Source organism: Mchenga conophoros, linkage group LG1, assembly GCF_057382185.1.
Source record: "Mchenga conophoros isolate Kocher_MC1m ecotype Shallow Benthic linkage group LG1, M_conophoros_male_GT1.1, whole genome shotgun sequence".
Taxonomy (NCBI): domain Eukaryota; kingdom Metazoa; phylum Chordata; class Actinopteri; order Cichliformes; family Cichlidae; genus Mchenga; species Mchenga conophoros.
The window spans coordinates 33,195,199-33,219,712 of record NC_140526.1 but is presented as its reverse complement, the minus strand read 5'-3'; the positions used below and the strand labels follow the sequence as shown (position 1 = coordinate 33,219,712).

The 24,514-nt window shown below is 38.9% G+C and overlaps 1 long non-coding RNA gene across 1 annotated transcript in view; it reads left to right on the top strand.

Moving 5' to 3' along the window:
* Positions 1-24,514, top strand: part of LOC146583666 (uncharacterized) — a 58,944-nt gene that overhangs the window by 16,446 nt on the left and 17,984 nt on the right. The window contains exon 2 of the long non-coding RNA XR_014893174.1: positions 9,106-9,234. This is a non-coding gene — a long non-coding RNA (uncharacterized LOC146583666). The remainder of the gene's footprint in view (positions 1-9,105; positions 9,235-24,514) is intronic.

Here is a 24,514-nt window from a genome sequence, read left to right as displayed (position 1 = left end):
AAAACACTGAGCTGAAAGCACTGAGCTATCACAGTTGAGGGAACTGAAGGAAGCCTTAATAGCAGGTGGTTAATCACTAGATTGCACATAGGTGGATAATTACCAACTGCTTCCAGGTACAAAGACTGGGGAGGTGGGAAACCCGGATGGCTTCGCCTCATAAAAGCACAAGCTAAATTAACAACACACACTCACACAGACAGAGGACAGAGAAGGAGAGCCAAAAATGGGGAGAAACAGACAGAAAAGGCAGGTCGGCATGAAAGGAAAGGGGACCATGGAAGTTTATTGTTCTCAATAGATGTATTTGTGGTAGAGGTGGGCAGACTGATTCAAGTATCAATACCAATGCTCTTACTGGATCTATACTTGAGTGAAACAAAAGTTCAGAGTGTTCTTCCCGTTCATTAGAAAGGAGGCATGTCTGCGCAAACACTCTTTCTCTCATGCAGGTACTGCACCGCCACCTCCTCCATGCTTTCCCATGCTTTTCTTGTCCTCCGATCACATGACTCATGTGATTCCAGTGATTGAGAAAGCTTAGCATCGGAAGTACTTTACAACAGTAAATGCTGTAAACATAAATGTGTGCTGGAAGGAATTTCTCTACTGTGGAAACACCATGAACTCATATAAAGACATGAAAGACCATGAAAGAGAGCTTTGTCCCAGAGCGAGGAGCAAAAGAAATGAAGAGAGGAGGAAGGAAATATCTCCAAGACACTAAGACCCCCAGTGTTACAGTGTTTTCACAGAGGCAAAGAATAGCCAGATAACTCACATAAGGGTGAACGCAATGTTTCCATCATGACTTATGTGAGTTCTTCAGTATTAGTTAAGGTTATTGGTCATCATAGTTCTTAGTTTAACAAACTGATTCATTTACTGTGTTTAGCATCAAATCACAACAACAGTTTCCTCAAGGTGCTTTTATATTGTTAAGTTAAAGACAAACACAAAGACACAAAGATATAATACAAATTTGTTATTAATATTTAATCAAACTTGTTTTGAGGAGCTTCAAGCTTAAAGAGATGTGTTTATGCTGATTATATTAATCAAGCTGCAGGATTTAAATGAGAACAATATTGTAAAAAACTAAAACATGGAACACCAAATGCACCTTGTGACAAAGTAGGTGAGAACACCATTTGTCCATATTCTTAATTAACATTATTGCTTTGATTTAGCCAGATCTCATATGTATTCTGTAGTAGGCAAACATCTACTATCCCGGGTTTGTTTATGTTTTGCATGGTTAGAATCATATAACATAACATCTTGGTTTAAATCAATTCTGACAAGTTTGTTAAGTTAACATGTTATTTATGTCAACTGTGTTCAGGAACAAAAAGAGGAAATGTAGTTTTACTTCCTGTATTTATAGCGACCTGGTTAATCTGAGGTCACAGGAAGAGACCAGGTGAAAAAGGGGGAGAATCTTTGTAATTTAATAAAGCTGATTTTAGAGTGTGTTTATAGAGAAATGGGTTTGTTGTAATATCTATCGACTATCCACTGCAGAGTTTCATTGCTAGGAAGGAGTAGCAGTATAGGTTTGAGTATAGAAATGTTTGTCTCACCTACCTAATGGAATAGTCCAGGGGTGAATGGACTATTTAAGCAGATGAATGCAGGTGTTCAGAAGAAAGGACCAGGTCAGTGTAGCTGTGCGCATTTTGACCTTAATTTCCATTGATTTAAGTTCAGTTATGTTTATTTGAACTGAGTTAACTATGGAGTTGAGTTTCTTATTTATTTTCGTAAATATTGTTTGGTCACAAAATGGTGAATAAATCACTCACTACACTGGACAGCATCTGTCTCCTGGAATTCTTGACCCGCTTATGTCTAGTCCTACCACACACCTAAAGAAGAAAAACAAATTATGAATGAAGGAAAGGGTAAACTAACAAAATTTAAATCAATAATAAATAATGAAAAGTGATTGAGGTAGACTCAAGCAAAAAAATAAATAAACCAAACAAAACACAAGAAAGTGGACAGCCCTGTTAATGTTTATGTCCATTTCTGTTTTACTCCTCAGGCCAGAGTGGGCAGTGGCAGTTCAGATGGAGCTTTCCAGTCTCTACCAACTCAAACCATACCTACCTGGAATCCTTTGGCTTATTAAGTTTAAGTTATCTATGTAATTGAGGCTAGATGGGCATTTTCTAAGCCAAAGTAAACACTGGCGTACAGTTCTAGACCAGTAAATAAACAACAGAAGTCAATTTTGTATTTTAATGCAGATGCACAGCTTGCTTGTACTGTCCTGGATGAACTTGCACTCCTGTTAAGCTGGGAAGGCACTCGCATGATGAAAACAGTGGGTGGCAAGCTGCCTCCAAGTGGGTTCACACTCCATAAGTCTTCTGGAGATGTATTTAGTGCCGCAGGTCTTCCAATATTTTAATCCATTGCTGAGCAGTAATGATGTGATCCTAAGGGCTGACACCTGAGTGATTGTAGCTCACATCCACAGGCAGAGGGAATTCATTCTGGGAATGTTCAAACCTTTACTTTGGTTCAAACAGCCAAAAAAATATATACACATATTTAAAAAAATATGACATGGCACGGTTCATATTCACACTGACACACTGCAACTGAACCAAGTCTAGGTGGATAATATATTTTATATTATATATATATTATCATAAAGAAATGGCCAATCAATACCTATAATAACAGGATTTTTACAAACCTTTTGTATTCCTGAATGCTAATAAGTCCTGGGAAGTCATTCCAATCTTAGTGTTGAAGGAAATGTTTCAATTTACCATTTTCCGTGGTGCAGACTATGACCCCATTTGTTAATATTTTGCAATAATCTGCACATCAGACTAATGTTCAGTCACCTTGCATTATGAAACAGAGAATCAGATTACAAAGGCTGACTGTTTCCTCATCTGTCCCACAGTAGGATCTCTCTGTTGGGCGTTCTGAGGTACTCTCCCATGGTCCATATGTACTCAGTGAGATTTCCCTCAAGTTGTCATCCCTGATGAAATCCCTGTTACTGGTGCGAGCTTCAGCGAAACGTGTAATTTATATGGTGTTTTTGTGCTGTTTTCTTATTTAAGGCCATTTGCCTGTGGCATGTTTTGATTTAAAGTGTTGTGTATACCCCAAACACCGTACATTTCAGTCCAGAATGGGGCAACTCATTTCCCTTCTCTTGGAACCATTCCTCTGTAACAGAGGATAATGTGTTTGTAATCTGGTGTTGTATTTGAAAGGTGGATGTTGTCTGCTAACAGGCTAATAAACTGCTGGTACTCTATAAAATAATCATGGTCTACTCTTATTGCCAATGGGCCCTAACCCAAGGCAATGAGTATTGAGCTTTAAACATTAATGAGTGAAATCTTAGGCTTTTCTGAGGGATGTGAAGCACTACACTTTACAAAGCTGCCATTAACTTGTATGATTGTCATGAATGTGACGTTTCACACCTGCCCATTTAAATGTCCCAGATGATTATTTCTGATCAGTTTGTAATAGAAACAAAGAGAGAAAGTCTTATAGAAACACAACCTGTTCCTATTTTGAATTCACTATTCCACTGAAAAAAATCTACGGAGATGGATATTCAATAAATTGACTAAAAACACAATGAAAACATATTGCATTCAGAATATATTAATACATTCCATCCACACACTGCTGATAGCTGGGTCTTTCATCTTATTCACTCACCAATTTCAGGAAAGGCATCACTTTTAAGCACACCCCTCCCTTATGTTATTAAGATATTTTGAAAATAGATTCACCTGAAGAGATGATTATGACTAGATGAGTCATTTAGTGCTACATGCTAATGTTCCAGCTTTCACTCTGACCAAATCAACAAAAGTCTCAATGCCAAAAGCTCATGTTGATTAGTCAATCTGAGTTCATTAACTCAGAAACATGTCCCACTTCTCCCAGTGTAACAAGGTTACCATATGAACACTCATCCTAATGTGCCTTTCCCCACCTCAGTGATTTTGCTTTATGAACCCCTGTCCCCACGGGTGCTGAGGTATGTGTGCTGCAAAATGGAGATCTAATTGGAAATGATCGCTGACAGAAGCTTGAGCCACAGAGTCCCTTAATGATCCAGGTAGCACTTGGATCACATAGAGCCCCCCCCCCACCTCCTCCTCCTCCTCCTCACTACCTGTGAAAGGCATTTTGAGCTGATGACAGCGGTGAAAGCCCTGTTGTGGGATTGAGAGGCCACAGCCACACTGTGCTCTGTGTGTTACAGTGTGGGAGGGAGGGCTAGATGGAAAGAGAAAATCCAGAAAGAAGGCAAGCCTTTTTGACAGATGAAAGCCCTCTGAAAATTGGTAACTCTGGTGTCATTAAAGAAAGTGTTGCCCTTTTTAAGAGCGATTCAGCAGTGTCCTCTAATAGGAGACAGACCTCGTGTTCTGGTAGCCGTGTTTTTAGGTTACTTTTAAATGTAAATGTAATTCAACTTGAAAGTAACAAAGATGTCATGCATGCAAGCCCCAGTTATATGAGAACAGAACAAGCAATTTATTAAAAAATTATGGATGTTTAACATTATTCAGTAAAGATGTTAACAACACTGTAGCCTCACTATGAATTAAATGAATTAAATAAAATAAAAAAAAAAAAAAACGAGAGTGAGGCTGTCAATGTTTATACAGGTGATGGAGGTCACATTAAATTTCATTGTTTTTCAGAAAGGTGGTGCTATCATCACTGTCACTCTTTTTCAGGCAATGTGGTATTGTCCTCGTATTTAAATAAGTAAATTATGTTACAAAAAGATACACAAACCACACACTTCTTGGTGAAAATCTTTAGTAATGGACTCCAAAGCATTTTATCACTGGTACTATAAAGGCATTATAGCTGCCCTTTTATTAAACCCAGTTAGATTGAGATTCAGTATGTTTTTGTCATAGTTATTTTTTATGTATTTATTTATTTTTCCCTTATCTAAGATGTCACAGATGGCACAGTAATAGGAAAGTCATGTTAAATCTTGTACCTTTTAGTCAACAATTAGTACTTTAACCTTTTCAGATTATCTCTGCCAAACCAAAGACATTTTAATAAGTTAATTTTCTTTCTTTCCCATCGACATCCATGGTGTTACTGAGGACTCAAAAAAGCAGAAAACAACATATTTTATTGCTTGAGGTAAAAGTAAGGAGTAATGCAGCAGGTGGTTATAAAGGGATACATTTGGATAAATCTGGAATATAAAAATGTGACCACATAAAGTTAGTCTCAGCATCTAATCTGCTACTTTTTGTCTTTCGGTAAACATTTATAGCATGGTTGATGAAACTCACAGTACACAAAAGTGCTTTGGCCCCCTAAAAAATCCTAACCATTTGAGAACACTTTCTTATATCTTTGATAAAGTCAAAAATGTCACATCAGGCAGTCTCTTCCAGCCATCTAAACTGAATGTGAAATGACTCTACAGACCTTGTCAAGTGAGATCCTGACCCATGTCTTTAATATCACTGTATATGCCAGTAGTGAAATTTTGACACATATGCCCATGGGCCAAATCACTGAATGTAGGCTTGTCCAGCCAGTGTCCCTTCCTTGTCGCCTTGGGCCTTGGGATGCCAGAGCTGAAAGTTTTCTCCACTGTTTAGGGCTGGGCTAAATGCACAGCACACAGTCAATACACCCATCCTTCATGTGACGCTAACTGACAAGGTGACACTTTAATGGCATGACTGAAAGTTCCCCTTGGCTCTTTAGTTTTTGAATGATGATGAGTGACATTCTGGCACGATTTCATCATCTTGCACCTGAGGTGTGGCGCATTGTGAATTCTTGTGATGTCTTACAAAGGAACCGTTGCATGTAAAGGTGTAAAGTTACTGAAAAGAATTAGCAAAATTAGGTATTAAGCAAATACGATGAGAAAAAAATTATAAAATTCAAACAGATAAAACAATAGCAACAAAAAATTACAAACACCATCTTTTATTTTCAACCTCCTTGTTGAAGAACCCGTTTGAGAAATATTCCATTCAGTTCACATGATGAAGCCAGAGCTTTATGGGATCCTTCCCCTTTTCTGAAGTGAGCAGTCATGTATTCTATCACTGCATCAGCTCTGTACAGAACTGTTTGTCTAAAGTGTAGAGATCTCAATCAGTAATCTAGTACCGCTGGTAGGACTGTAAACAAAGTTGATACCATCAAACCTGAAACTTCTGACAAAACCATTCAAAGTGTTATAATTCCCTTTGTGACATTCTCCTGAAAAGGTCTAGGGCAGCGGTCCCCAACCTTTTTTGCGCCACGGACCGGTTTATTCTCGACAATATTTTCATGGACCGGCCTTTAAGGTGTCGCGGATAAATACAACAAAATAAAATTAGTACCGGTACCGAAAAAAAGAAAATTTACTCATAACACATGTGAAAAGACCCAGGAAAACAGAGTAAACGATGAAAACGATAACAAAATAACGCTCAAAACCGATAAAACCCCTGAAAACTATACATTTCACACCTGAGCCTCAACTCTTGCGGCCCGGTACCAAACGACTCACGGACCGGTACCGGTCCGAGGCCCGGGGGTTGGGGACCGCTGGTCTAGGGGGTGAGAGAAAGTAACAAAAGGTCTCCATGTTGAAAATAAGGAGACAGGGACGTAAAATTGTTAAGTTAAAGGGTTTTATTAATGTTTCTATTAATGACTAAACTAAAAGAGACTGATAAGCGACTATCATCGTTTAAAGAAAGAAAACAACAAAACTCAGGGGTTGGTCAATAAACTGATACGTAAGTCAAAAAGGGTTAGTCACCAAAACACGCTCCTCTCCACATAGCAGTAGCAATCAACCACCCTACACACACAGCTTACTATCTGCAACCCAGCAACACTCTCTTTCTCTGGTCTTAAGTATTCTTAATTGCTGATGGGAGTCAGCTGCACAAAAAAAGTAGCACCTAAGCCAGGAGAGATGGCAGGACACACCCACACAAGGTCAGATTCACAGGGAGCCCTGCTAGTGCCGTAACACCCTGAGTCTGAGATAGCGTAATAGATGCAAAGAACATCAGTGCTGCTGCTATGGAAGGAGTCTGTGGATTATGTAAGGAGGTGGTTGTGCATAGATCACAGCAGGTCATTTATATCCCTGTGGTATTTATTTGGCTTTGCACCTTTTAAATGCATGTGTTATTTCCAGTTCTTGGTGTATCGGTTCATACATTTGGTCTCTGTGCTTAAATGGAGTCCAGTTGTGTGTAGCTGGGGAATGGGTTACTGTTTCTACGTTATTTTAATGTCTTGAATCAAACCATTACAGCAAGAAGGTTAAACAGATGGAAGTGCTAAATCATCTGTGGAAATTTAGGGCGCATATTAATTTCCTTCAGGACTCTCATGTGAAAGTTCCACTGTGATATAGTAAAACGAAATGGGTCATGTATGCTTTAGGGGAGGTCTAGAGGGATTTTAGTGACAATAAATGAATCACTTACTATACTGCTGACCCTAATGTACACAATGGGGCAGCAGCTTTGAAATATGTCTGTAATTCCAAGCCTCTGCGGATTTGTCTGATAAAATTATCTGTTTAATTATATTTAGGCCATATGTACAATAGCCTCATGCATATTTCTGGCCCATTATTAAATTTAAGTGCATAAATGGTTTATCCATTACATACACAAATCTAGTACCAAATTTAATATGATGAACATCAACCATTAACCTCCTAAGACCCGAACTCTTCCACGGCATGCATTTTTAATTTCTCTTTGATATTTGAGCATATTGGGGCCCGATGAATGTAAAAACAAAGAATTACCAGATTTTTTTTTTACCTTATTTTTGTTTTTAAGAAAAATAAGAGGATGAGGATATTTAAATTTTGATAGAACAGTAGCAGTATAATGTCCTCGTAAGTGGATATCAGGCCCATGTAGAGCAAAATTTTGTATTTTGGTCTAAATAACCCAAAATGTGATGTCCACATATGTGGATGCCAAATCCGAGGAGGTTAATGAATGAAGCAAAGTTTTGATAATAATGCAATAATTAGCACTACTCTGACAAGGTTGTTAGGATGATGAGTGATTCTCAAAGAAAAAAACTCCAAAATGATTATGTTGAAAAATCACAAAATAAAAGGAAACATGCCCTGTAGTGTAAAAAACACTAAACACTAGAAAAAAAATCTAAATACACTAAAAACCAGAATATGTTAACCATTATAACCTGTTTGGTTTAGATTACATTTTGCTGACAATTATGCATAAGGTTTATTGCCAATGTTAAAACTGTGGAAAACAAAAATGGAATTAAAATAAATAATAGGCCAACATATTTTTTGACTGCATCACTTGTCACTTTTTAGTGATCTGCATAAAATTGCTGGCAGTCAGTAAAGATATGAACAAAAATCATCAGTGGAAGAAACAACTTTCATTGGTATGTATTTAGTTTAGCTAACCAGGTAGCCTATCTTGTAATTTCACTCCATGGCTGAAGAGGTGATAGTGAGTATTTCTAGAGTGAAGTCTGGCCTCAGTCAAATATAATGGGAAGAAAAAACTTTGTGTCACTCAAAGCACTTTTTAGTTGTTTACTTTATGTTAATTGGCTGTTTGGCTAGATTTAAAGTGATAATGCGGCTAAGTGTTTTACATGAAGCACTTAACATGGCCACTATAACAAATAATAATTCAACACCAAATTTAAATCAACCAGTGTGATTTTCTTTGGTAGGATAGTTTCAAATGATAAGACTATTTCATAAACTGCCTAAGACTGCATTGCAGCCCTATTTATATTTCCATATTCACAAAAGTAAAAGAAAATAACCCATCAACATGAATCAGCAGATTAAATATTGTAATTGTAAATATTTCACAAACCGCTGTAGGCAATCATCGTACATTTAAGTCAGTGTGTAGTTAGCACTACTTTTGTTACACTTTTGCACACAATGTATCCAGCTCATCTCATGGCAGCATATGCAGAGTAAAGGCTCCTCTTTGAGCCTCACTTTTGTTGTGATGTAGGCTTGCTCAAGTTATTTTGTCAGTGTCATTTTGCTCTCTCTGTGCTTCCAGCTCAATGTAATTTTTTTCCTCCCTTCAGATCTGGTCTGCTACTAGTGATTGAACTGCAAGTCTTCCGGCTGTCTGGGAAGTGGTGCCTCTGCTTTCAAGCACTTGTACCGTGCACCCTGGAAGCGGCCTCTTCAAAAATCCGGGAAACCTCTCGCAGGTGGAGCTACTGTGTTATTATGTTGAAACTATTTCTGCAATATGTGTGTGTGTGTGTGTGTGTGTGTGTGTATATGTATATATATATATATATATATATATATATTAGGGGTGCAACGATACACAAAATTCACGGTTCGGTTCGGTTCGATACTTTGGTGTCACGGTTCGATATTTTTTCGATACAAAAAAATGTTCATGCCTTTTTAATTTGTCATTTATTAAAATTATAAATATATATTTTAACTCAAAAGTACAGTTTTTAAATTTAACCCTAACCCTTGTGCGTGTTTTTTATTTTGACAGCGAATGCGCACCTGCGGACCACTTATGTGCAGCCCTGGTTATTTAGCTCGTCATATTGCAGTCACAGAAATTCTTTTGTCCATGAAACCATAAAGCTGCACTTTCTTTTTGCCTTATAGTCTGATTTGTCATAACTTCTCCGTTTTGTGGTAAGCTTTTCTTTGGCTGTCACTTCTTCACCCTGACCTGTCTTATTTGGCTCAGCAGAACTGAAATGCTTTTACACACACACACACACACTCACATAACGGTCAGCGATTCTCTGCGCGATCAACCTCACACATGTTTAAGCTTGCTGCTGGAGATTTCACTTGTCATGTTTGCATAGTAAGCTAACGATTAATAAGACGATGTCAGAGGAATTGGTGCACAAATTATCATCACTCACAGATCAGTGCTGTCGCTCTCTATACACAGTTCGCACGATTGCAAAGTGAAAGCAAAAAAACAAGCGCAAATTCAAACGCGACTTCAATATGTCACATATTGACAGTGGCTCACCGATGCCAATGACATAATTACCCAGCTACATTTCTGAAAGAATGCAAAAGCATTGACATATATTTTTCCTACAATAGCCCGACGGGCAGGGCAGAGATAGATTTTGGTAGCCCGACTGAAAAAATCGCTAGCTCCAGGACGTCGGGCTAGTGATATTGCAAGCCCTGTATCTGATTGAGGAATCACTCATCTTTGGAAAAGAGAGTTTATTACAGAGAAATGTCTCTTTCCAAAATAAAAGCTATACTATACGCTTCTTCTGGGCTATATTCTCAGCAGCATAAGGAGAATCATGTGCTAACAGCTGTCTAAATGACTCGGCTAAAGTTAGTAGCATGCTTGTTGTTTTTGTCTTTGCACTAGGATGATGTCGGCGTAAATGTGCAGTCATATTCGTTGTGTTCCCACTAGTGCTTTCAGGTTAATCTCGTTGAAATGACCTTAACGCCACAACACGGCAAATCTCCGTTAACGAGCTACCGCCGATCGCTCCGTGCATGGGGCTAGACGGCCAACACGTTAACGAGCTAACTGCGCTAACACACTAGTTCACACCAATGTAATTGAGCATTGCATGGCACATCCAACATACTGTTTTACTTTAGTCCATGACTCGCTTACCTTCAGGGTCATAGTCACATGAAAACCAAAATAATTCCAAACGCCAGATCTGAATGAGGTTCAATTTGCCTGTTGCAAGTAGAGCTTAACTTCTGTCTCGCTAGCTTGCCCTGCGCTCTTCCTTCTGACTATGCTGTCTGTGTTGAGCGCTCAGTGGATCTGCGCTCGACAGTGCAGCCTAGGCGGAGTAGTCGAACACAGATTCACTGAGCGCTCAACACAGACAGCATCGTCAGAAGGAAAATTGATAAAATAAATTACAAATGTTGTATTGTTCGATACATATGCGTACCGAACCGAAAGCACTGTATCGAACGGTTCAATATCGATACGAATATCGTTGCACCCCTAATATATATATATATATAAAATATCTGTTGACCAAGTTCTATGTCATCATGATGACAAATGGTCTCCATCAATTTTCAAATTGCCAATGCAAAGATTTGTTTCTGCGAGAACGTTTCCCTGAACTGCAGCGAGCACGGACTCCTGCAGTAGTTTGGTTTTGGTTGTTTCCATCGTTAAAGTGGTTCTCTGGTTTCTGTTCACCTTTATGTTCATTTCTTTGTTATTATTTTTTTCAGTTTTAATTTGTCTAAACTGTGCTGTGATTCTCATTAGAGGAATTGTGTGTATTAGTGTTTCTTGTTTTGAGTCGGGTAATTGCATTTGCACGATATGGGGCGATCGTGGCTCAAGAGTTGGGAGTTTGCCTTGTAATTGGAAGGTTGCCGGTTCGAGCCCCGACTCGGACAGTCTCGGTCGTTGTGTCCTTGGGCAAGACACTTCACCCGTTGCCTATGGGTGGTGGTCAGAGGGTCCGGTGGCGCCAGTGTCCGGCAGCCTCGCCTCTGTCAGTCTGCCCCAGGGTGGCTGTGGCTACTGTGGCTACAATGTAGTTTGCCATCACCAGTGTGTTAATGGGTGGATGACTGAATGTGTAAAGCACTTTACTAGTCCCTAAGGACTAGTAAAGTGCTATACAAATACAGGCCATTTACTTATTTCACCCTTGCTACAGACCATGCACTCATACCATGTGTGTGTGAACACGTGCTAGCCAGGCCCCAAATCTTTTTCATTTTTGCAACTATATATTAACATTTATCTCTTTTTCTGGATGGCTGGTAGCCATGGGCTGGATCTCTTGGGCGTCACTTGGAGGGTGGGCATTGTGTCAGGAATCCTTTCTCCCATCTGTTGGTTAATGCTGGCACTGCAAAATCTTGGCTCCACTCTCTTTACCTCTTTCTCAAAGCAGGCAACTAGACCATGAAGGCAGGATATAATAGTAAATATAAATATGATAAATAAGACTCGTATGATCTTTTTCCAATCTTAAAGTGATCTTTTATAACTACCTGAGAGTGGAATCCCTTTACGTGACACTGTCCACGCAAGTTACAAACTAGCCTTCTTCACTCCTGCCACATTCTTTGTGCAGAAAGCAAAGTTAACTAATCCATAGCTCTTCTTTGCCACAGTGAGATACCAGAGATGTATTTTTTTTAATAGAAAGTGTCAGACTTTTTAAACTCCACGGTACAAGTATTACACCTTGGATCAATTGGTGGGACACAATGCGTCTGAATCCAATTACATGCATTTGCCTCAAAAGCAACTAATCTGCAGCAATCTCACAGGAGGGAGTACTCTACTGTATCGGGTGCTTCAGACAAATCGATAAACACAAAACAGAAACAGCAGTGCAATTCCCCTTCCTATCCGGTGAACAGAACATTCCATTTAATAAATAAATGAGCAGTGTGCCAAATCATCTTTCATCTGGTACAAAAACACAGCCAGTAGTTCAGTGTCACAAATCAATAAACAATGTGTTTATTCAAAATGCTCTGTGCATGTCAGTTTTCATTGCAGTCAACATCCAGGAGAGTTTTTTGTGTGCGCATTTTTCTGTTTGTTTTTTTTATATTAAAACTTTGTCTGTCTCACTTGCTTCTACCTAAAGTCTTTTTATTAAGTGTAAATGTTTAGATGTAAGCTCTAATGCCACAAAAGTGAAATTCATCTTGCCATCTAACATCTCAAAAAACAGAAGTATTGTACAAATATAACCAATATTAAGTTTTGATGGAGAGATAACCTTTAAATTTGAAAAGTTCAAAATTGACTTTATTTTGAAAAAGCATTCTCAGATGGTTGGTTACAACGGGGAAGTTGTGAAAATAAGGCTAGGTTTTGTTAAATGTCAGTTAAATGTCATGAATGATCTCTCCGTTTCTGGCCTGTCTATATTTGCAGATCTTTTAGATTTGTGTTGAACAGTAACAGAGTACTTCTCGAATGGCCATGGCCCTCAGGTAACAATGCCACTAATGGCTTCTTTTTGAGAAAAAAAAAACTGCAAGGTTATCCATTTTGAAAACATAAGACATGAGAGCTATTTCCAGAATCCCTTTCTTGATGAAAAGTGCCTGGATTGGTTTATTAACCACACCAAAACCTCAAGAGAGTGTACCTTTGTTAAATCTCCAGAACCAAGAGACCACTGATCCTTTGGGTCCTGAATCAAATGTTGAGTTTGATTAGAGGGTCACCTTCAGCTCAGTAGGTGATAACGGCTCATAAAGACTTCCTGTAACATGCCCCATTAATAGTCTTTTACCCTAATTAGGATAAACATGTCTGTCCTCATGGAATAGCATCCATTGAGTTTACTTAAAAAACAAAACAGTGGGCTTGCAAGATAATATTTATTGCTCTTCTTTCTTGTTCCTAAAAAATGTTCATTTTAAATGTAACATTAGAACATAACCTTAACATATGTGGAGCTACCTGTGAAATAAGACGAGCATGTAGTTTGTTTGATTTTTGTGTGCAACCTGAAAGACAGTCTACTTTAATTTTCTGACTAAAACAATAAACTCAAAGTAGCTGAGCAATGCAGTACAAGCTACAGTTCATATTAAATTAATGGATTCTTGTGGTAATGATGCATAGCTATTTTGGAGCTGTGTTTTGTTTTTGTCATTTATTTTTAACATCACTTTCCCTTTAATGCATCAAGTTCTCCTGATAAAACAGGTCATCTGTCATTAAGAGGCAGCTTCTAAAACAACATTTATGGTTGTTCCAAAAGGACTACAAAAATTCTAATAATGGAATGGAAATACTATCGCTCAAAAAGCCAATGCAGACCATTGGTATACCTCATACCAGTTACTATAATTGTGCTTGATGTTGCTCTGTTGCCTTCAAAACCTACAGAGTTGTGCAAAGAAATGGAGACAAGAGTACAATGAGAAGTCTTCCATCTCTTTTCTTTAGCACAGCATACAGTATTACTATTATTGTCATTGCTTCTTTGACAAGACAGTCATTATTAGTGATTTTACTAATCAATCTGTCACAATTTTTTTTTCTTTTGACTGTTGGAAAGACATTGGATCTGTTTTTGCTTTGAAAGGAGAAAAATATTTGAAACTACAAAGAGCATGTGCTGTTCGAGGAATCAGAAAAGAAAACAAAGCAAAATAAAATATCCATCCATCAAGGGCTGGAAAAGGGAAAAAAAATATCAGACAAAAATCATTGCGCCAAGACGCTCATGGCAAAGCACAAATTCCAGTATGCATACTGAGATTGATTTATTGATACAAATCTTCTTCACCGTTGTTAAGTGATGTTTTCTTGTGACGTGTTCAGTGAGCCAGCACTGTTTGGATTTTTGGAATGGTTCATTTGGAAAGGATCTCGACAGGAAATACACAAAAATCACTTATCTAAAAAGCAGACTGGAATGCATGCCAGAGAGACAGCACCACGATGACAAGCTGGAAGGCGAAATGGAGAAGAGCTACACAGCAATGAGGAACTCACTGTGGAAGATCCTACTGGTTGAAAAAAAGAGAATAAAAACAGAAATGAAGTCACACACAGTCAGTCAATTTGCATGTTATTTATGATGGTTTCAATTAGATATTCCTTATGGTGTTATATACAGGTTTGCACTCAGGTTCTTTAAACCCAGTCTTTGTCTTACCTAACTTGTGCAGCCATGATTGTTAGCTGCACATTCAAACATGAAAGGATATATTGCAAAAATAATAATAAAAATAATTATTACAGGCAGGATACATATACATATACACTGGAAGTACAGAATAAAAGGTGAAGTAAATCATCTTATTTGCATAACAACAGCAAGTCAGGTTCTAATGACGATACACTCACTGGCCACTTTATTAGACCTGTTCATTTAAAATACAAATGTCTAATCAGCCAACCACATGGGAGCAACCAGCAAATTTAATAATGGTCAAGACACCTGCTGAAGTTCAAAATATGTCTGAGTGGGGATTTAATAATTTTTTTGTGGTTGCTGTTCCCAGATAGGTTGCTTGGAGTATTGCAGAAACTGCTGATCCAGTGGGATTTTCTCCCACAACTGTCTCTGTGTTTCCAAGTTTGGTCTGAAAAGGAGAAAATGTCCAGTGAAGACATGGAAGCCTTGTTCATGAAAGAGGTCAGAGGAGAATGACCATGCTGCTTGGAGCTGATAGGAAGACAACATAACACAAATAACCACTCATTACAACAATGATCTGCAAAAGGACATCTCTGAACAAACGACACAACCTTGAAGCCAATGAACTACAATAGCAGAAGATCTCACCAGATGGCAATCTTGTAGCTAACAACGGAAACTAAGGCTACAATTCAAACAGGGTGATCTAAAACGGACAATAGAAGACGGGAAAAACATTCTCCGTCTGTCAAGTCTCAATTTCTCCTGTAACATTCAGAAGATGGGCTCAGGATTTGGCAATAACAACATGAAAGCAGGGATTCATCCTGCCTTATATCAACCCCGAGGCTACTGTTGGTGTAAGAGAGTGAGGGATATTTTCTTCACACACTTTGAGCCCCTTGGTATCAATTGAGCATTGTGTAAACAGTATTGTTACTCACCATGACCATCCCTTTAGGACCACAGTGTACCCATCTTCTGATGGCAGCTTACAGCAGAATACTACATCATGTTGCAAAGTTCAAATCATCTCAAATTGGTTTCTCTCTGAATTTAAGCTCTGAATTGAATGTTAAATGTCACAATTAAGTTAAATAGTAATAACCTCATGAGCACTAATATTTGTAGCACTGTATTCTTACCACAGTAATCTGATGGAAAAGCCTATTTGTGGGCCTCAGTCCTTTTTTTGCATTTGACTTTTTCCATAATACACGTCCTGTCTTGGTTCAGTGAAAAATGTTCAAATTCGATCTGAAAAGGTATTCTAATTGCTGCCTTTCTCTGATGACTGTCGTGGCTATTGTTTTTTCAGAAAAATAAGGGAAAAACAGTTAACATAAAATTAATTGAGGTAGCGTTCTCCCCAAACAAATAAATACAACCACTGGTCTTCAAAATAGACATTTTAATATGATTCTTTGTTTGCGGTTGTGTGGGGGAAGAAAAAAAATATGCACACTTTCGACACAGCTCATAGATCAGTGTACACAGTATAATTCTATTGTTGGTTGCTCAAACATGGAATTGTTTACATGGGGGAGTCACTGAGCTGGATAATGTGCTGAGAAACAAGGCTTCATGGTAAATGAATTATGAGTGTTTTATCAAATTGCTTTGAGTTTTGTTCTGACCTTCAGCTTGTTTGGAGCTATGCCATAGAAGCTGGCCAGACTCATGCCTGTTGTGCGATTGTTCCCAGGAGATTTGGGCTTGTTGACTCATTTGACTTTGTTTTTGCTCCTGCTTGGGAAAGCTTAACAAATTGTTGTAATGTCATTGTGAGGTGATGTAGCCAAGCTAGATGAGTCTCTCTAGCCCTCCTTCATCAGAGTCCTTTGTCATGTTGCATGATGGATCGACTAGAGTGCACAAGCCTTTGGTAACAGGTATTTTTAATGATGATCGGAGGAAAGCTGAACTTTTTTGAGAGTGCAGGATCAAATTGAAGAAGGGCTAAAATAATAATAATAATAATAATGATAATAATAATAAAAAGATCAGTCAGTGTTATCATGAATGAGCCTCCAGAGCTCATGTCTTAGTCTTGCGTCATGTTTCAAGACACTATTTAAATCTGATTATACAATTTCCTATCAAGGATATATTACAACAATAACACATAGCTTAACAGATAGCAAAAGATAGATTCCCACATCCAATATATACATGTCAAGTCATCTAGAGTCAGTCAGTGCAGATGCATAGCAAAAACAACTCTCTAATGCTTGCAAACATATTTAAATCACAACAGTGAGTGCAGATATGTTATGTTTTTTTAAACACTATTTTACCAAGCAACAGACTTAAGCCCTTGGCTGCGGTTTGACTCGATGGTACGCATACTGCAGTCTTTTCCTTGACTGAGTGTAGCCATTGATTTTTAACATTACCAAGAAATCAGATTTTAATAATTCAAGGAAGGCAAAAAGAGATTCCTGTGTACAGATGGCAAAGAACGTAAGTTCTACTAAAAAAGATACACAACCCATAAGGCCACTAAAAAGCTGTAAACCAGTCAACACTGTTATTATCATAAAGAAGCACATATTTTGTGAAGGATAGTGCCGAGGGTTTGTTTTTTGATTATTAATGAGCAGTTTCCTCTTGTTTATTGTTTTGCTAACTATACAAGATTAGCTTTCACAGTTAATTCAATAAATATTTGGAAACAGTTTTTCCACATGGTCTGCAGTTTATCTGCATTTTGAAAACCTGGTGGATCAACAAACGGCATTTGAGTCCATCTTCACAAGCTGAAATAATTTCATTATGTCTGCAAAACAAACTCATAGAAATATGCATTTTTCAGTGTTGGCACTTCAAATTAACATTTTTATCATCCCATAAATTCCACATGTTATGACCTCTGTAAATGAGAAAAGCAACCGCTTGAAATTGCTCTCTTTTTGGCAGCATTCGCTTTTCTGGATTTTGTTTCGACCTGTGTAGGGCTTCTCTTCAGGAAACATATTAAATGTGTTATACAAATAAATTGGCTGCATATCACGTGCTGTTGCGCTGTTGTTCTTAAAGGCCTGGGTAGTTGGCCTGAAGAGACAAGAGGCTGATCAGACCTTGAGAAGATCCCTAGTGACAGCACATCAGTACCAGCCTCTTCTCTGACATCCCCTCTCATTACCACACTGTCACTCTCTAAATGTGCAGACATGCATGCAAGTAAACAAGCACATGCATGCACACACACTTGCTGAGCAGTTCTTTATGCAGATTGGCTATGTAGGGCAGCCTCCTTCACTGTGTACGGTGGTGACATTGACACATGGTAACGGAGGAGATTCATTTTCTCACGGGGTTGGTTTGGGGTTTATTTTAAGCCCAGGAGTTTCATGGAGCAGACCTGATAGCTGCCCACACCCAAAATGTGTAAAAGTCTGAGTGTGGGGTTTGGGGCTGTGCTCGTTTTTAACATCCTTTTAACCCTTAGCTGCCAGCTGGTGCTTTATGTGGCATTCTGGCACCTTTTCCTCTCAAACGAATAGCTTTAAATTATAAGAACGTATAGCTCAGCAAGAGGGAGCAAGATATAATCTTTCCTGTAATGGTCTACCCAAATGTCCACTTTAACCCTCCACACTATTAAATATGGTTTTGCATTTAGAATCCTTGATCCAAGATGTTTACAGATGACAATAAACTTTATAACAATGAACTTAAACTTTAGAATTCAAACTGCCGGGACAGTTCTTATTTGGTGGTGAAAAAGTTTAAAGCAAGTTTATGGTCTAACCACAGCCAAGAGCTAGACATATGAATTTGTAAAACTGTTTATTTTGAGCATATACTCAACATCAACACATACAGATCGATCGTACTGCCCAAGTAATGTCATCACCCAGACTTTCTTTAAATTGCCAAATACCGTTCACAAACCAAGAGAATGTAATTCTAAATATCCTCACTACTTTTATGGCATGCCTTGCAAAGACAGGAATGCCAAGCTAGTAAACAAAGGGTGTGAACGAAACAAGCTCTCAAAGGCTTAAACCAATAAAGCAGCTGATATTATCAACATCAGATTTTCCAGATATTCATTAAAGTTGAATTTAGTGCCATTTGAGCTTTGCTAGACTAATTAGCTTCAGAAGATTAGCAAGTTAACTGCACAAAAACAGATGCTGTGTACATGTAAATGCAAACTGTTGACTGAGAGAGGCTATCATTTTATGTGACGTACACCTGAGTGTGGGGTTGGTGAGCAGTTACTGGGGCACATTCACCATCATATATGATGGAATAATCACTGTCATATAGGGACATGGGACTGCTGTAGTTAGTTATGTTTGCTTAGAATTTGTTTAATTTTGGGGGGCTTTCAGTAGGGGAGGTTGCTTCAGCTGTGTGTGGGTAGTGAGTGTATGTACTTGAGAGCAGCGCTTCCAGCAAATAGCAGGGATAAAAAGCTGTACAACTGAATGATGAATACTGAAAATATTAAATCCTCATGATGGGGGAAAAAGGCCCATGGTGAAAATATCCAGAAGTATCCTTAAAGACTCTGCAATCTCTCTCAGTGACCTCAATTTTAAAACATAGGAATGCTGATGAACATTCTCACTCAGTTTAATTTTTGTATGCCAAACTGAAACTGTAAAATACCAAAAAATATTAGTAGAGTAAAAGTGGATGCACTAGTATTTGCAATGCAATATTGACGGGCGGGAACGGGGGGGGGGGGGGGGCACAAGCCAGTGTACTCTTAGAGCTGTTCAGAAGACTGGTTAAATGTGGTTGTGTATGGGAAGGTATGCCAAATCAAACATGCAGAAAATCAAGTATGAGATTTTCAAACCAGATTGGTCAGGGCCCGGGGTAACTCAACTGCCTCCAGTGCTGTTAGCCAACAGGGTGCCAGTGGAAGCTGTGCTAGTGTTGGCTGAAGACCAAGGAAGAAGGAAGGATGAAGGTGTGTTAGGAGGCAGCAGGAGAGAAGGAACAGCAGGAATATGGAGGTGAGAGTAGGGATTTTAAATGTAGGGACTGTGACTGGTATGTCGAATGAGCTGGCAGATATGATGAGAGAAGGAAGGTAGATTGTGTATGCAGGAAACCAGGAGGAAGGGAAGCAATGCTGGGAGCATTAAAGCTGTTCTGGCATGGTGTAGATAAGAAGAAAAGTTGCAAGGAATAGAGGTAGTGAAGGTAGAGGAGTTTTTATACCCAGGGTCAACAATCCAAAGAAATGGATAGTCCACAAAAAACGTAAAGAAGAGAGAAGAGGGAAGGTGAATGGGTGGAGATGAGTGCCAGCAGTGATTTGTGACAGAAGCAAAAGTCAAAGGGAAGCTTTACAATATGGTGGTGGGAGCAGGTATGATGCACAGTTTCGAGATGGTGGCACATACAAAAAGACTGGAGGGAGGGAGCGATCATGATAGACAAGATTAGAAATGAGAACATTTGAGGGACACCTCAGGTTGAGCAGTTTGGAGACAAAATTGCAGAGGCAAGGCTGAGATAGTTTGTACATGTGCAGAAGAGGGAGAGTGCATATATTGGATAAAGGATGTTGAACACTGAGCTGCCAAACAGGAGGAAAACAGGATGACGAAAGAGAAGATTCATGGATGTGTTGCAGGAGGACATGCAGAGGGCTGGTGTGTCATAGGAAGATGATAGGAATAGGGCAAAATGGGAGGAAAATGATCAGCTGTGGTAACCCAATAAGGGAGCAGTCGAGTTAATCTTGCTTTCAGAAACCTAGTTTTTTGTTTGTTTTATTCTCAAAATTATGCAGGCTCTTTTAGCTTTCTGACAAACTCTAATCTGGCCCTCTTCTTCTTGAGTGAAACCAGTGGTTTGCACCTTGTTATAAACCTACTGTATTTCCATTTACAAAGATGTTTGTTTAATGTAGGCTTTGACAGTGATACACTGTCCTCAACTTGCTAGAGAGGATTTTTGACTTGGTTAGATGTTGTAAAGTTGTTCTTCCTGACCATGGAAATAATTCTGTCATTGTATATTTTAGTTTGCTTTTAGGCATTTTGGTGCTGGTGAGATGAATGACATTTTTCATATGTATTGGTATGCAGGCTTTGGAAAGCTTGTGCTGATTAAAAAAAGAAAGAAAAAAGCAAAGTTATACATAGTATAACAACGAAGCATTTTAAAGGTTACTTACAATTTTGGCATTGCTGGTGATTTTGCTATTGAACCTATTATTGCACTTTGCAAAACCTTTTGAAGGCATTTCTTTAATAGGCTACTGACGACCACAGTTACACAGAGAAATCAAAGTAGAGTGAGAAAGAGTAAGAGAAATGTGGGCTGAGTAAAAAAGGAGGTTTTATTGCCCCACGGTGACTCAGTGCTGTGGATTTGTTGGTGTTGTTCATTGCCCTCCAGGGTATGCAAACTTGGTGTGTTTTGCCACTGGGTTTGCATACTCTGTTGGATGGCAGTATTTTAGCAGGTGTCCAGAACTTTTCCACTAAAAGTGCCCATGTATTCCTTTGTGGGTTTTCCCATGTTGTTAAGTCAATTCTATTGTTCTGGTATTGATGTAAGATGTTTCCAAGTTATAAAAGGTCTATGACCATGCCAAATGAATTTTTTCCAACCTACAGAAAACCCAACCCATGTCGTTGAGCCCCAACAACATGGAACAAGGCATTTCAGATCAGGCCCTTTCTCAAAACACTAGCAAAGTGATCTCTGACAAACTGAAGGCCCATTTGATTACATGTATTTTTGAAACAGGAGATGAAAAGGAGGTTGTTATACAGGAGGAGACTACTCTTTTGTTTTCTGTGTCCTGCATTTGAGTCCTGTCTTACCTGTCATGCAGCTGGACATGGCAGTAACAGCGTGGTGCTTTTATAACCAGTGAGTGGAGATTTGGTCTTTAGCCTGAGACAGTCTAGATCTGGTCTCAGCCTTGGCAGCGATACCTGTTTGGCCAGCCAAAAACTGAGCCATTGGAGGCAGAGAAAACTGAAGGTGTCATGGCTGTGTACCGGCAGGCAAGTAGGAAGGACCCAAAATGCAGGATTCAGTGAGGCGAAGTTGAACTCAAAGTAAACAGCTTTATTTGCAGGTTGCAGACGAACAGCGGACTAACTATACTGGGAAAATAGTTGGAACCACAGATCATAGACTGAGGGTGAGTAGACATTAACAACGCGACAGAGAACAAAGGAAACACAGGGCTAATATACACACGGCTGTAATCAAGGGATGAGAGACAGGAGGGGAACACACCTGGGAGAAATCACAGCTGACGAGAGAGGGGAAACGTAAAGAAACAATTTACAAGGAGGCAGACAGACACGGAACTTAATCTGGAATAATAATCAATATTATAGAAATATACCAAAATATAAAAAACTGAAAAAGTTGGGTCAAAATGACCCAGAACCATGACAGAAGGATTTAACAAAAGACAGTTTATGTAATTTTAGAAATCCTTGACGATTTTAAATAAAAAAAAACAACAAAGTAAGAGGCATTGGAAGAACCACTCACTGAGCGAGCAAAGCTCAGGGTCATGCAGCTCAAGATAACTAACAATTTGAAGAGCCACAATATGAAATGGATTGTAGCATAAAAAAAGGAGAATAGAAGAGAGAAAGCGTGGCAAAAACAGAAACACAAGCACAAAAGCATTCCCAGCTGGGCATACTACAAGAACACTAGACAGTCATCTCGAGATTTTTCTGGAACATTATAAATATTGAATGGCAGAAGCAATTAATGCCTATTTTGGAGAAGAGCAGGAGAAAATACTCTTCTATCAAAATGTATAGTGCTGAACAATACATTACTTTGTGCCCAGATTTCTTAAAATGGTTGAAAGTGGAAAGTGGAAAGGCTCTTGAGAAAAAAAAATCCTCTTCTTCACTAGCCAGCCAGAAGCACTGATACCCATGTGTGTCAAAAATAGCATTTGCTACAGTAACTGGAACTACTGACATGCTCCTCTCTGGCTGATGTAATAGAGGAAAAAACACATCAAACGGATTAGATGAGTAGATAATAGGTGGTATAAAATTGTCCTCAATCTGTTAGAGTCAGTATGGATAGCATCACAACAACATACTGCCCATATTGCCAATTTAAATGAGAAACAAAATTGCATTAGGATGAAAGTAGTGCAAAATGATGGTGCAATAAGCACAGCGATTGTCCTTCAATGTGAAGGTCTAAACCCAAATAATCCCCATGACAGAAAACATTTACCCAGCTGAAGTGTCCTTGAAAACACTGAATCCCAGTGGTACTATACTGTAGCAGCGTTTCTCCCGTGGGAATTTTTTTCAAGTATTGCAAAACTATTTTTAAACTGTATACATCCACAAGACTGTCTGTTGCAGTGGGATAGCCGACAAAGGAAGGAAGGTGCAGTACTTAAAAATGGTACTTGGGTGAAATCCTAGGCTAATATGTAATAAATGTTCAGTTAATTACCCAAAAGAATCACCAAAGAATTAAATTAATTACCTACTTAAATAACTTAAACAGTGTAGCTTCTAAACTGGTATATCTGCAAAGGACAAAGTGACTGCTGTAGAGAAGAGGAAATTGCCTGTTCAAGAAACATGTTCCTGGCAGGATGTAGCAACATCAGCCAGAAAGTGTAAAGGGGATAGCAAATATATAAGCCTATTACAGATACATTAAACATTTGCAGCTAAGAATCAACTTGCTTATATTTTTAATATGTTGTGAATTTTTTATGACTGTTAGCTTGCCCAGGTCACTCTTCGGATCTCAAAGGAATTTTGTGGTGAAATAAAAGAAAAAGGAAATAACAAATTGCCTCTTATTATCTTACCTAAAGGATACTGTGAAAGTTAGTACATGAGATGTCTGAAGCAAAGGCATCAGGCAGTTTCCTGTACAGACAGTGTCAGTTACCATCCATACAGTAGCTGAATTTACAGTGTATGATCTGTACCTGCACTGCAATGATAATGATTAAACAGCCAATATCTTTTTGATGGTAAGACTGTAGACAGTGTTGGGAAGGTTACTTTTAAAATGTATTCCATTACAGAATACAGAATACATGCCCCAAAATGTATTCTGTAACGTATTCCGTTACGTTACTCAATGACAGTAACGTATTCTGAATACTTTGGATTACTTAATATATTATCATGCTTTTTACAACAACGTGAATGTACTATTGCTGTGTGATTTATTACTATTACTGAAGGTCCGCGACTCCGAACTGTAGTAAAGGGACCTCTGACTAATACGGCGGGGTCCCTGTCGGCTCGTAGCCGAAAAATAGCTTTACTTTGTTGTGTGGGTCAACTTTTCTTGCGAGAGACAGAGAGAGGCGTTGAAAGGCTGCTCCAACTGAACTTATTGTTTTCGGAGGAAAACACGAACACTGTGTACAGTCGAGTCTTAATAGCTTACTTACAACTGGGCTCGTCAGGCACTCTTCTTGGCTGCAGTGGTTATTATTATATTTACATGCTTCCAGCTCCCGTTTTTCCTCGATGACAACTCGTACCTTTCCACTCCCCTTTTTCTCCCTCCTCGCGCTCACAGACACATAACGTGTATGGCAGTCCATTCTCCCTGCAGCACGGACTACACTGCCCATGATGCTACATTCTTTAGAGCTATGTTTGTAGCATTCTGCCTGTTAGCTTAGCACAACAACAACAACGAAAAGGCGCTCTCTCACCCAGGAAACACACAGTCGCAGAGAGAGAGAGAGCGTCGCCCTGTAACCATGGCAACCGTAACGCTGCCGCCTGGAACAACAGAACGTAGCTGTCAAACAAAACCCAAACAGTCCTGACCCGCGACAATATGAAACAGGAAAGTACCGCAGTGTAATCCATTTATTTCAACGAAGTAACTGTATTCTGAATACCAC